The 12,361-nt window shown below is 48.2% G+C and overlaps 1 protein-coding gene across 1 annotated transcript in view; it reads left to right on the top strand.

Moving 5' to 3' along the window:
- The first annotated feature begins 1,704 nt into the window (after positions 1–1,704).
- The window catches only part of BACH2 (BTB domain and CNC homolog 2), a 322,647-nt gene continuing 311,990 nt past the window's right edge, over positions 1,705–12,361 (top strand). Inside the window, exon 1 of the mRNA XM_058566621.1 lies at positions 1,705–1,923. The gene's annotated coding sequence lies outside the window, so the exon portion shown is untranslated. The remainder of the gene's footprint in view (positions 1,924–12,361) is intronic.

The raw sequence follows: 12,361 nt of genomic DNA on the forward strand, positions 1-12,361 counted from the left end.
ATTAAGGAATGCGGAAACATCACCATCCATAAGACGATAAGAAATAGCCCTGCCAGGGCAGACCAGGGATCAGTATCCTCTGTCATTGCCAGGGGGCCAGGCAGGGACCTCAGAAGCAGGCTGTTTTGTCAAAAAGGGCACCAGACCCAAAGTCAGAAGAGCAAGGACTGTTCCTATCTCTGAGACTTCTCATCTGAAAACCGGAGAGGCTAGCAAAGAAAAACTCCCAGTGTGGTTCTAGACCTACACATCGACGCACTGCAATGCTGTTAGGAAAGTCACTCGACCCCTTCAGCTTCCTTTCTGCCATCTCTTAGCTTTCCACACAGACATTCAAAATGGGGCCTTTTAAAACTCTGCCCTGGAACGAAGGTGGTTCAGAGCAACACTTTGGCTGATATCACAAGACTCCCAGGGCAACGCTTCACTGCTTTCTCAGCATATGCCAGTGCCCATTTTGCAGGGGGATTTATGATCCTTCTCTCAGTAGAGCGAGCCAAAGTTTTATAATATTCATTAAAAATCAGCACCACATGTAATAATATGGAATACTGCCTGTACACAAGGGGGCCAAGTTATAGGTGTTCAGGGAGACATGGCAGAATTTCCTGGCCTTGGCGGGGGTAAAGTTGCAGGCACCAGCACTACACTAACACAACCTTCTTTTATTGCAAATGTTCGTTCAGTCTAAGTCCTAATTCCTTTCTTTAAAATCCTAACCACCATCGAGATCTTTTCTGACAGGGCAGCCACAGGATGGCTTTAAAGGCAGCAGCAACACCCTGGCCGCCTCCAGAGGGAGAGGCTGGAACCCAGTAGGAGCGGGGCTGAACCTGGGAGGTAGGCTTTTCATGTACGTTTCACAATTACTCGAGTCACTTCTAAAACCCTGGCGTGAGGGCTCAGAGGCTCTCTCGGCGGGACAGGCCGAGGACAGGCCGGGAAAGGATTCAAACACCAACACTGGTATTGGGTGGGGAGCTACTCTTCCTTGCCCCACCCCCACCCAAGACGGGCCACGGTCAGCTTTGCGGCGGCCCAAGGAGCATCTTTTCCTGCTCCTCCTGGGAAACGCTAGACAACCCAGGAATCCCAGGCTTCGAAGTCCTGCTCCCCTTCCTGGACGTAGTGCCCTGGGCTCTGCCCCGTTCCCCACGTGCCACACCAGCTCTCACCACTCCCCCCCGCCCCACTAGCCCCCAGCCCTCGTCTTTCAAGGCCCCTGCGAGACCCGTGCAAGGCCGGCCCCCGCCAGGCTGTGAGCGCGGCCCGGAGCAGGCTGCCCTCCCAGCCGCGCGGCCGCACAAAGCGGGCAGAGCGGCGGCGGCGGCGGCGTGAGGCGCGCCCCCTCCCGCGAGTCGGCGGAGCGCGCGCCCGCCCCCCGCCCCAGCGCCCGGCGCGCCATTCGCGGAGCGGCTTACGCTAGTCGCCGGGCGTACGGCGCCCCAGCGGCCGGGGAGGTGCGCTGCCCGGCTCCCGTAAAGTTATTGTGAATGGGGAGTGGGTGACGTCAGCGCCGAATGTCAACAATGTAGCGATTGAGAGTGTGGGCGTTCCGGGGAGAGCGCGAGCCGCGCGGCGAGGAGCAACCAGCGCCGAGCAGCCGCCGCCTCAGCAGCAGCAGCAGCAGCAGCAGCGACCGTGCACGCCGGGGCTGCGCTCGCCGCCGCCCTCGCCACCCCGCCTGCCCACTCCCGCCGCCGCCGCCGGGCTCTCGCTTTCTCCTCGGCCTGCCCTCGACCCGTCCCCTCCCCCTCCTCGGCACACTCAGGGGGCTGGGAACCGGCTGCCATGTGATGCGCGTCCTCTCCGCGAGCTTTCGGTGACCCCCGAACCGCCCACCGCGCCGGCTGCCGGGAGGGGCTGCGGGCTGGGAAGACGCGGGGAAGAGGAGGCGGAAAAGGACGCAAACTTCTCGGCGAGGTGAGTCCCCGGCCCCGGGCCCCGGCGCCGGGCGGGGCGGCGGGGCAAGTTTGCGGGGGGCGCGGGGCAGGCGGGGAGGCGTGGGGAAGCGGAGCGGCAAGGGAGCCGCGGCTGCCCGGTGCGCAGCCGCCAGCCGAGCGCCCTGGCCGCTGTTATGGCATTTTCTAGGAACGGGAAGGGGGTGGGAGCCGAGCCGGCCGACGCGCCGCGGCGAATGTGCGCTCTCTCGCCTGGCTGTTTACAGCGGCGAGGCGGCAGTGTATTTTGCTCGCGTCGACGGGTGTTTTGGAACAGCAGGGGGAGGAGGAGCAGAGGGTAATAAGTCAGGCGTGGGGAGGGCGGGCTGGAGGGAGGCGCGTGTCCGCGCGAGCCGGCGCAGCTGTCAGACCCACGGCCCTGCTCCCGGACCCGCGAGACCCGGGCGCCCCGGTCCCCGCGATCCCCGCGCCAGGCCGGGCGGCCTCCTCCCTGCCCGCGGCGTCCGCGCCCGGGGCTGCTCCACTAGGGCCGCGGCCGCCGCGCCTTTGCGCTCAGCTGTCAGTCGCCGCCGGGTAGCCGGGACCACCGCTACTGGCGGGGCATCAGAGCCCAAGTTCAGGGTCCCAGGAAGAGGCAGGCTGGGGGCCTCGCAGCGCGGACCTCGGGTTGCGCGCTGGGTGGAATCCCCACTAGCCAATGACCGAGTTATCGGAATGCGTCCCTGGGAGCTCAAACCGAAGGACTCACGCGTTCAGAGAGGGAAACCTTGCACTTCCCTCCCCACAGGAGTCTGCATGAAATCAAAGTGCAATACACACATATGCACACACCCTGTTTTCCCTCCCCACACTTCAGTCTCCAAGCCCCAGAAGCTCCACTTTCGGGGGGAGTTTATCCAGGCGACACCTCCACCTCTCCACTTCCCCATGCCGAGGCGCCCTGTGAGTCTCGCAGTTCTCTCGCCCGTGGGTACTCAGGAGCCCAGCGCCGATGGAGAGGGCGGCGGGCGGCGCTCATGGACTACCCCAGCTGCCCGCGAGAGGGGACTCGAGTGAGCATCTCGGCGACCTCGGTCTGGCCGACGATTTGCAGAAACTCGGACCGTGGAAGGAACGGGGAGGGCCGGGTGTATGTGTGTGAAAGGGACCGGGCAACCCTGGATTCGGGGGTCATGGGCGCTCGGGGTATCCCCAGCGCCCTCTCGAGTGTAGGCGAGTTTGACAACTTGGGGGAAGTTCCGGCGCAGCCGCTGTCCTGATGGTTTTGTCTGTGGCCCGAGAAGGTGCGCCTCACAGCTCGCCCGCCGGGTCACCGCGGTCGCCGCGATCCGTGGCCCCTGGGAAACGAGAGGGATGAGGGCGCCCCACCCCCGACGGAGCCGCAGACTCCCGGCGCGGGTGGCGAGACGCGGCGTTCCTCGGTTTTCACCTTCGCCGTCTAGTGCTGCAGTCTCTCACTCTGTGTAGATTTCATCTGTTGAGTGTATTTAACTAAAAAGGGTAATTACTTTAGATAAAAATCCTTTCCTGCCTAGTGGGAACCTTGGCGGAGATAATGCCTAATGAGATATTTTGCTTTTGTCTGTTTAGAGTAAAATTAGAGATGTTAACTCTGATAACGGTTTTCTCAGATCATTAAAATGTAACATGTAGGAAAGGCATGTCGAGCTGCGAAGGCTCTGGCTGACATGAAAGAAGCTGAGCGTGAAAGGCTGCCACTCTTTCGGTGGAAAGGGCTATTTTGGTAAGGCAGCCGGCGTCTCGCTTAAAATGCGAGATTGCCCCACCCTGTAGCCCCCTCCAGCAGCTCTCGAGTAAACGGCATTTTTCATTCTTGCAGGTAATAATAAAAGTGAGTCAAAATGACATCTTGTTAGAATTAGTCTTTAGTCTGTAAGAGCGATCGCTAAATTACAGCGTTGCATTCAAACTGCTGCAGTGAAAGGTCTGTCAGCATTTCCATTATAAAATCAGTTTTTCAGGAGTTTATCATTTCACCGCAAAACTTTGAGTGGCTGAAATGTTTTTCCCTTCTAGTATTCTGGTTTAAAAAAAATGCATCGATTGCCCACTTCCATCCTATTTGCTGTACCTGAAACCTGAATATCATTCAAATGAGGGTCCCAGAAATGGAATACACCAACCATGGAATAAAGTACTTTTGTTAGAGCATACGTTATTTGTGCAGAGCAATATTTTCATTTCGGATTTTGAAAGGCTTTAGCTTTGCCATTTGGAAATCGTAAATGTGTTGAGTTAATTCTTCTGGTGTATGTCGATTCTGCAGGTGGATTGAAATGTCAATTCGTATTGTATATGCCAGGATTATATGTATGGAAAAACATTCTCCTCATGTGAGTGTATGTCTGAACTCTTAGCTAAATTATGAAGGCACATGTTAGTTACTTGTCAGTTCTTTGTATGTTCCATGTGAGGATCTGCCATAGAGAAGAAGGAATAAGGCGAAAGAGAAGGAGGGAATCAGGACCCCCCTAATTCACTTTTCAGTATTACTAGTGCCTGGGAGGAAGCCATTTATTCTCTATTGAATTATGCCTTCGACTCAGTGTCTTCAGGCAAGTCCCTTCCAGTTGCTCACCTCTGGCTGCTGTGCGAGGGGCTTAATTGTTTGCAAACTGCCTTGAAGTCCCTGGATGAAAGGCACTGCAAGAGTGCAAAGTATTGTTATTCAGATATGGAATTTAATGATCCATTACAGTTCCTCAGGAAAATGTACTCTGCAGTGATGGTAGGAAACGTTTCCACCTGATCAAGGGTAATAATAACTGCTTAAAAGTAGGTTCAGGTTACAGATGAGACAATTAACTCTAGCCATGTGCTCTTCAGTTTGTTGCAATTCATTTTGTGATCAAAGTGAGTCGCAGAGAGCCAGATGGTCAGGTTCATGTTCAAATCTCTCCTAGGCCAGCCCTTCACTTCTGGGCCCACTGTCTGCACAGCCGACGGGACTTATTCATTAGCGCTTGTGAGCTGTGACTCAGAATTGTGATCGAGGCTCCTGTGATGCCAACAAAAGGGCTCAGGCCAATCTGTATTGTTGGGAGCAGTTTAATTTTAGTTGGATTAACTCGCGCTTAGTGTTTCTGGTCTGGATCCAGCCGTAACAAGGGAGGAGAGAGATCCTAGTGGCTCTCAGCTCAGCTGTGCCAGGCTCCATCCACTGCCCTAGTTTTCGTACCTCCGATTTCAGGGGTATGGTGTCTGGCTTGTTTGCTGAATGAATGACAGAACACTTAGATAAATATCATTCCTGTTTGACTGAGGGGGTGGAGAGCAGGACTAGCTTCATGGGCATGTGACCTGCCCCCTTTGTACAGGGTCCCCCTCCCTGCTCAGAAGGGCCTCACACTTGGTTTAATCTTCTGCTGTTGTCTTCTTGAACTCCTTAATACTTCTTGAACACAGGGCCCTTCATGTTCATTTTTCACTGGTCCTGGTGAGCAGGGGGCCTGGCGGGGAGTGGCAGGCAACCGCTACTCTGTCTCAGCTCCTTGTCGTCTACTGTTGCCAGGCAGGAGTGGCTGGGAATACTGGCTTCGTGTGGCCATATCGCCTGACTTTCCAAGGGAAGCTGGATATCTGGGTTTTTATGTGGAATCCCCTAATTTTTAAATATTAGCTCAAAATTTTTTTAAATATTGGATGAGAACATATGGAAGAGCTAGAGCTGACCTGCAGGCTGCCTGTCTTCCACCACGGAATGGGCTAAAACATCTTATTGTTTACTATTTCTAGATTTGGCTGTTTTCTAAAGGCCTGGCACATAGTAGAGGATGTGTGAGTCTCCACCAAATGAATGATCACAGCTAGTGGGAAAATTGAAAGATGCTAAGAAACAGAACTTGAAATCGACACTGAGTCCCACTCAGGGATTGATCGCTTTCTTTTTAACAGAGAATACAAGAAATTACTTATTTCATTGACTCCTCAAAGCCACCCTGTGAAGTAGGCATTGTGCCCCTTCTACAGAAGAGGACAGTTCTCATTTTACGTTGCAAAGAATTTCATCTGCATGCAGTCTGTGTTTTCTTGACTGTCTAAAGATTATTTCCCCATCTTATATACACAGTCCAGCCCTGAGTCAATGACTGGGTGTCAAGTAGGGACCCTAGCTTACAGAGAACACAGTCCCTACCTTCACATCCAAGAAACAGAGAGCAATATGAGATGCAAAGTATTTGTCAAAATCTGCGATTCAGAGAGCAGACACTGTATCTGCCTCCCTGTTCCTCTCCTTTCCCTATCTGGATGTTGAAGAAACTCCAGTGACATATGACCCTGTCAGAGGTGCTAGCAGTTCAGAAGTCAGAGCTGGTTGCAAAACTTGGCATTTCTTTGGGAAAGAAGATAAGAAGCTTTTGGCAGAGCTGAAGCCACATTAGAAAAAGCAGCACCAAGGCCTCAGGAATGACGGAAAGTCACTCCTGTATTGTCAGTGACAGTGTATAACCTATTCCTGATGCATCTTTAAATTTTAGGTAAATATTTACAAATTTCAAGTCCAAACTGAACTAAACATTTTGTAAACTTGGTAAGATTGCCCAGAATATTACTCGTCTTTTTTTGTCTAGGACATTTAATAGAAAAGTAATTTTTTCTTTGTCAATTCCAGGTTTTTCCTTTCCCTTTTTTTACCTTTTCCTTTTTGTTAATTTCAAATGTCGGTGTACCTAAAACTGAAACTTAATCTTTACTAGCAGCATGCTCCTCAGCTCCCCTGAAGCTGGAAGTATCCTCAGAATCACCACTATGTCCTTTTCAAGGTCCATTTCTTTTCTGAAGAATATGGAAATTGAACTTTGTCCTACTAGTGGCACTACGTCAAAAATCAGGCAGGAATTCTGCCTTTGTTTTTCCTTGAGCTGTTTTTTCCAAAATAATAAATCTCCCCAGTCTGAAAGCATTTCACGTACTCTTTCATTCTAGTCATTGGAATTATAGCCAAAATGTCTCTGTCTTCCCCAGTGACTTCATAATCACCATTTCTCCAGCATATTCCCCTGGTGAACTTTTCTTTTGCTCTTTAGCCTGATAATAAATTGTCCTTTGGTTCTGAGCTATGTCGTTTTCCTCTCTGACCTTTTTGTTCCTCTCCTGAAGGCTGTAGGACGCACTGCTGATGCCCCTGAGACCTGGGGCTTGGCTGCCAGCTCCCTCTCGTCTTTGTGTCTGCTCTCATCTTCTCCTTTCCAAAGCATTTAAATTTTCCACTTTCCAGTCCTCCCATACTTCTCATAATTGTCTTCAGTTGTTCCTGAGCCTGCAGCTGGCATGTGGACAAACTCCAGGTTAGATTCAGAAGAAAGCTTTTTGAGTTTCCAAGTCCTCCTTCAGCTCCAGTCTTGCACCATCCTTCTCTTCTCTCTTCCCGTCACTTTCTGCAGATGCTTCAGGAATTTCCTTCGGACTCTCCATGAGTCTAACCCATAGAAGGCTTAGATTTTCACTTTGGAGCTTAAAGTTGGGAGACCCCAGCGTGCTTATTCCCATTCTTAAGTAGGAACACACAAAGTGAAGATGCGTGCTCGGAAAATTTCCTTAACATCGTAGATCTGTAGGTTATCAGCAATTTTTATTTTCTTCCCATCCTCTATTCTCCTAAGCAGCAGAAGCTCGGGGATGCCCCCAAATGGGCCAAGTGTCCAGAAATGCCATTCTTTAGAGACAGATGCCTCAGTCATTCACTAAACAAACATCTACTGAGTATCTCTTCTGTGGCGGGCATGGTGTTAGGAGATCATGGGGCTGGTGGGGAGCAAACCCAGTCCTGGTCTCTGCCCTCATGAAGCACACGACCTAGTAGGAGGGGTGACATTAATCAGATAGTAACAGATAACGCATTGCCAATTCTATGAAGGAAAGATATTCTATGCACTGGAGGATATAATGGAGGGGTTTGATCAGGCTGGGAAGTTGGGGCAGTCCTCCCTGAGGAATTGTGGAGTGAGCTGCCATTTGGGCCCATCTGCAACTTGGGGCCGGCTCTTTCCCCCTGGCCCCCTAATTCTGTTAATTCAGTACTATCTTTGGCCCTTTGGAGTGTTGCATAAACCAGGATATAACCCCTGGGACCATTTTGGCAAATAATGGTTCCTGTATACAGAGTCCAGAATTGATTTATTTACCTCTGTCTTTAGAACCTGATAAAAACAGAATTAATTGCCAAGAATACTGTTCATTTCCGTCCTTGGAAAAAATGCACGTTAGCATTCTTATTTTGAACATATTTAGGGTCATTTTGACAACATTTGAATGGTTAGAGCTACACAGGCATTCTGTCCCAGTTGGCTACGTGTGGCAGCTGGACAAGGATCTTTAGTGCAAATGTGAGTCCAGCTTCTGTCTGAAGCCCCCGCTTCCCCCAGAACAGGAGAGTCTCCAGCCTCTGCAGACCAACGGTGATGATTTAGACCATTCTTAGCATAATCCAGGAGTGTTGACAGTGTCAGTTGACTTTACTGTAGGACAGATTGACTTTACTAAAGTCATTATATGCTAAAACCCCTGTATTTTCTTTTTCTTTGATGATAGCTGACCTGTGTTGGGAGCTACCTATGTGTTACTCATATTAACTCATTTAATCCCCCTAACAACCCAGAACTAGGTGTGACCATTAGAAGCCAAGACACAGATGTCACCCAGCTAATGAGTGGTGGGGCTGGGATTGGAAACTAGATGTCTGACTGGAGGGCCTGTTCTTTTAACCACCATGCTATTCCGCCCCCCTTTTCCTTTTCTTCTTCATTGAGGTCAGAACGGTCTCTAGCAGTTCTCAGAAGTGGAAATATAGGCCAACTCACTCCGAAATATTGGGTATTTTGTTGATGTCTCTCTGAAAGATAAAATTGAAAAATAGTTTCACAGTGAACCTGAGTGAATCTCTCTCTTGTCTTGCACGTGATTCACTTTCCAATAATTGCATTCCTCAGGTCTAAGGGTCCCTTTAGGGATCAGAGAGTAGAATGGATGACATGAAAAGGCAAAAGAAGAGTTAGACATAGACTGTGAATCTCCTGGTTCTGGCCCTCTGGCTTTTCTGTAGCTCATGCTCCTATGCTCTTGTTATGGGAAGAATTCGTTTTTAGCTTTTTTATTGGATGAGGTAGGAAAAGGTGAAAGAAAACATTGCTAGAATAGGTAGATTATTCTACTGAAGAGGAAGAATTTCATTCAAAACCAATGCCATTGGAGTTCCTAATGAGAAATATTAGCTACTAGTAACGGAGAAAAGCAGGTAACCTTTGCTCTCATTCTGGTCAATTTCAGGAAGAGATTATCTTGCCAGATTAGCATGTTGCAACTCTCAACCGGAGACCTGAATAGTTTTAAAGGACTCAGCTAGGGGGTTGGCTTGGCAGTGACCCCGCTTACCTTGGGTTGCAGGGTCACCGTTTAGAATGCTGACTCAGCTCTGCCCTGGGCCGGACACCCAACTGTCTTCTTTAGTCAAGAGACATTATTCTTGGGAGCTGTTGGAGCATTAAGCATATGGTTGAAGCTCAATTTGGGAAATGATTGAGTGTATGAATGCACTGTGCTTATTTTTCAGCATTTAGTTCAAATTTTGGAGATGGCTAAATGGGGAGACGCTTAGTGTGTCTGTTGGAGGTTTTAAGTGATTAAAAAAATCAAGCAGATGAGTGCATAAAGATTTCTATGCAAACAATGATGAGCTTAAATTAAAGCTGCTGATTTAGTATGAGAATTACTTGCATTGATTTGTAGAATATCTATAGGGTTCAAGATTCCATATTATGCAAATGAATGAGCCCTGAAGAGTCAAACTGTGAAAAAAAATGAAATTAACTATAAAAGATATTATTACCCATTCAGCAAGAGGAAATTGTAGACATGGTTAGAGTTAACCCTTCCTTTTCATATATCTCCTTGGGAAGATCGGCGTCAGGGGTGATGATCCTTGCTGCAGTTGTAAAGGAGCTAGGCAAGGTTTGCTCTCAGTTCTCCCAGTGTCCTCTTTCTGTCCTTCACTCCGTGCTTTGCTGCCTTGGGGCCACCCAGTGCCCTTAACTAGCCCCCTCCTACCCTTTCAAAACCAATCTCAGAAAAGAGTTTTATGAGCACAGTTTTACTAGGTATAAATAACTGAGTATACCTAGTGCATTACTTCTTTCTGAGGCATCAGCATATTCATAGGAGACAAAGCCAAAGAAGTGAAACCCTGAAGATGGGAATAGTAGAATTTCACACACTGGTAACCTGGTGGATGGGAAGAAATTTCTGAGTGGAGAGAGGGCTGTTTATAAATCCAACCCTGGACAGAGAATATAGACAAACAGCTTAGAGGATGTAACCCACTGTAATATTAAAAATATAAAGGGCAGATGATTTTTAATGTTATACTGCATTTATCAATGAGACACTGCATCTGATCACATAAACCTGTATAGCAAGATGGTGTGTTATTTGACATTTAAACTGCGCTTCAGGGGAAAGCTACTTGGTCTATAATTAGGAATTTTTGTCAGTCAGTCGCAGTGAACTCTGAAATACTCTATTATCCTTAAATGTTGAATTTTAAAAGAAAAAAAAAAAGCAGTGCATCTCACTCATCTGCCTCCCCAGCCCCACCGTTTTATTGATAAAAATTGCGTTGCTAAATTTACTTCAAAATTGGTATGCCCGTACTGTTGGCATGATGGTGACATCTGGACGTCTGGAGAGGCTGATTGATTAATGAAACTGTGCTTATTTTAGATAGAGGTGTTGCCTGCTGAATCCCAGTTGTGAAGAGTCTGAACTGCCTTTCGTACGACCCCTCCCCCACCGCAAACTGCTCCAGCAACCATGCTATGTTGAGTTGATGGCGCCATCTAGTGCCAGTCTGTGGAACTGTCCCACAGGACTCCGTGTGTCGTTCTGCCTTTGCTGTGGGTCAGATCACTTAGCTGGGTGTGAAGAGTTCCCCCTTGTCTGGGAGTGCACTGTCTAATGGTGGACTTCCCTCTAATTCCTACTTTCCTTTGTCATAGTTTAGTTATGCCTCCGTGCCTTCCTTTCTCCCCGACTCCGTTTCTTTCTGTTCCCCTCTCTCTAGTATCTCCTCTTTGTAGCCTTTCTTCCTTCCTATTTTCTCTTTCAAATCTTGATCAGTTTTTTTGGAGCAAAAAACAAAAACAAAACCTGTACTCACAACTGATAAATATAAAGATTTTTCTAATGATACGTTATGCCAAAGTAAGAGAACGCCATGCATTGTAAAGTGAAATTAACCATTTAAAGCGTATTAAAGGACCAGAGTGAAACTAAAAAGTCCAAAAGTCTCATTTAGAAAACTGTCCCTTCATCTTCCTCTATTTAGACGTTTCCTCAAACACAGTCAATCGAGAGTGTTTACTTTAGTTTTTAATTGGTTTTGGAACTACATGTTGTTACAGTATTATTTTCTCTTTTTAAGTTGCAAATTTAACCTCTCGTATTTTAAATTCAAGACACCGTCATGGAATATCCTGGAACAGTATCTCCCTGGCATGGCATTGTTTCTACGGAAAAGTGTGTTCTGAGTTCCAGACAACCAGTTTTCCTATAGTTTTCTGGATCTTGTATCAAATGAGAACAGAGAGGAAAGACACGTGGGACACAGCCTGAGATGTGATTGCTCCATAACATTTGTGGGGTCTGAATTAGTGTACAGTTTTGTCTCCCACATCAAACAGTAAATTTTAAATTTCCACTTATGTTAAGCATCTTGATATTGTGGGTTTGAAAGTAAGTCCCCTCTGAAAAACAGGAACTGTGCTTGCCTGTTACCAGTTCTTGTGGTCGATATGGCAACTATTTTGATTTTTCAGAAGGGAGGAAAAGCAGTTAAATCCAGTTAAAATTAAAACCAGTTAAAGTTAACTGGCTCATGAGATTTGAATGCAGCTGTTCCCCACGTCACAACACTGAAAGCAAGTTGTTTATTTATTACCACTGTTAATTATTGTTAGCTGTTACTACTACTTTTTGAGCAGTGGCATAGATTATTTATATTTTCAGTCTAACCTTGGAAAATGGGAACTGCAAGGGTAGAGAGGTTCCTGTTTGCTGATTTGCATGTACCTTGTTTTTGTTTTTGCTGGGTAGGTGTGTGCACCTTATGTATGCAAGAGTGATTTAGCCTGTCAGCAGTTTCCTACCAGAGGCGCGTGCTGACTCATGCAGCTGTTGCAGCCTCAGCTGGCCTCACTGTAAACTGCCCACAGTACCAGCGCCGCCCGTGGAGAGCGCTGGGGCCGCTTAGCTGCTGGGAGGCTATTTTCAGATCTGTGGTCACTGCTGAGCTGCGTTCCCTTCCCCTTCCAGCAGCCAAACACAGCCTTTTGGTTGCAAGGTAGAAAATTGGGAGTATTTCTACCTTTGTAGAAACTGCCTAAGAGTCACAGCACTTCCGGGAATCCCTCAGGAAAACGGATTTTTTTTGCTTCATTTGCATTTTC

Source organism: Diceros bicornis, chromosome 23, assembly GCF_020826845.1.
Source record: "Diceros bicornis minor isolate mBicDic1 chromosome 23, mDicBic1.mat.cur, whole genome shotgun sequence".
Taxonomy (NCBI): domain Eukaryota; kingdom Metazoa; phylum Chordata; class Mammalia; order Perissodactyla; family Rhinocerotidae; genus Diceros; species Diceros bicornis.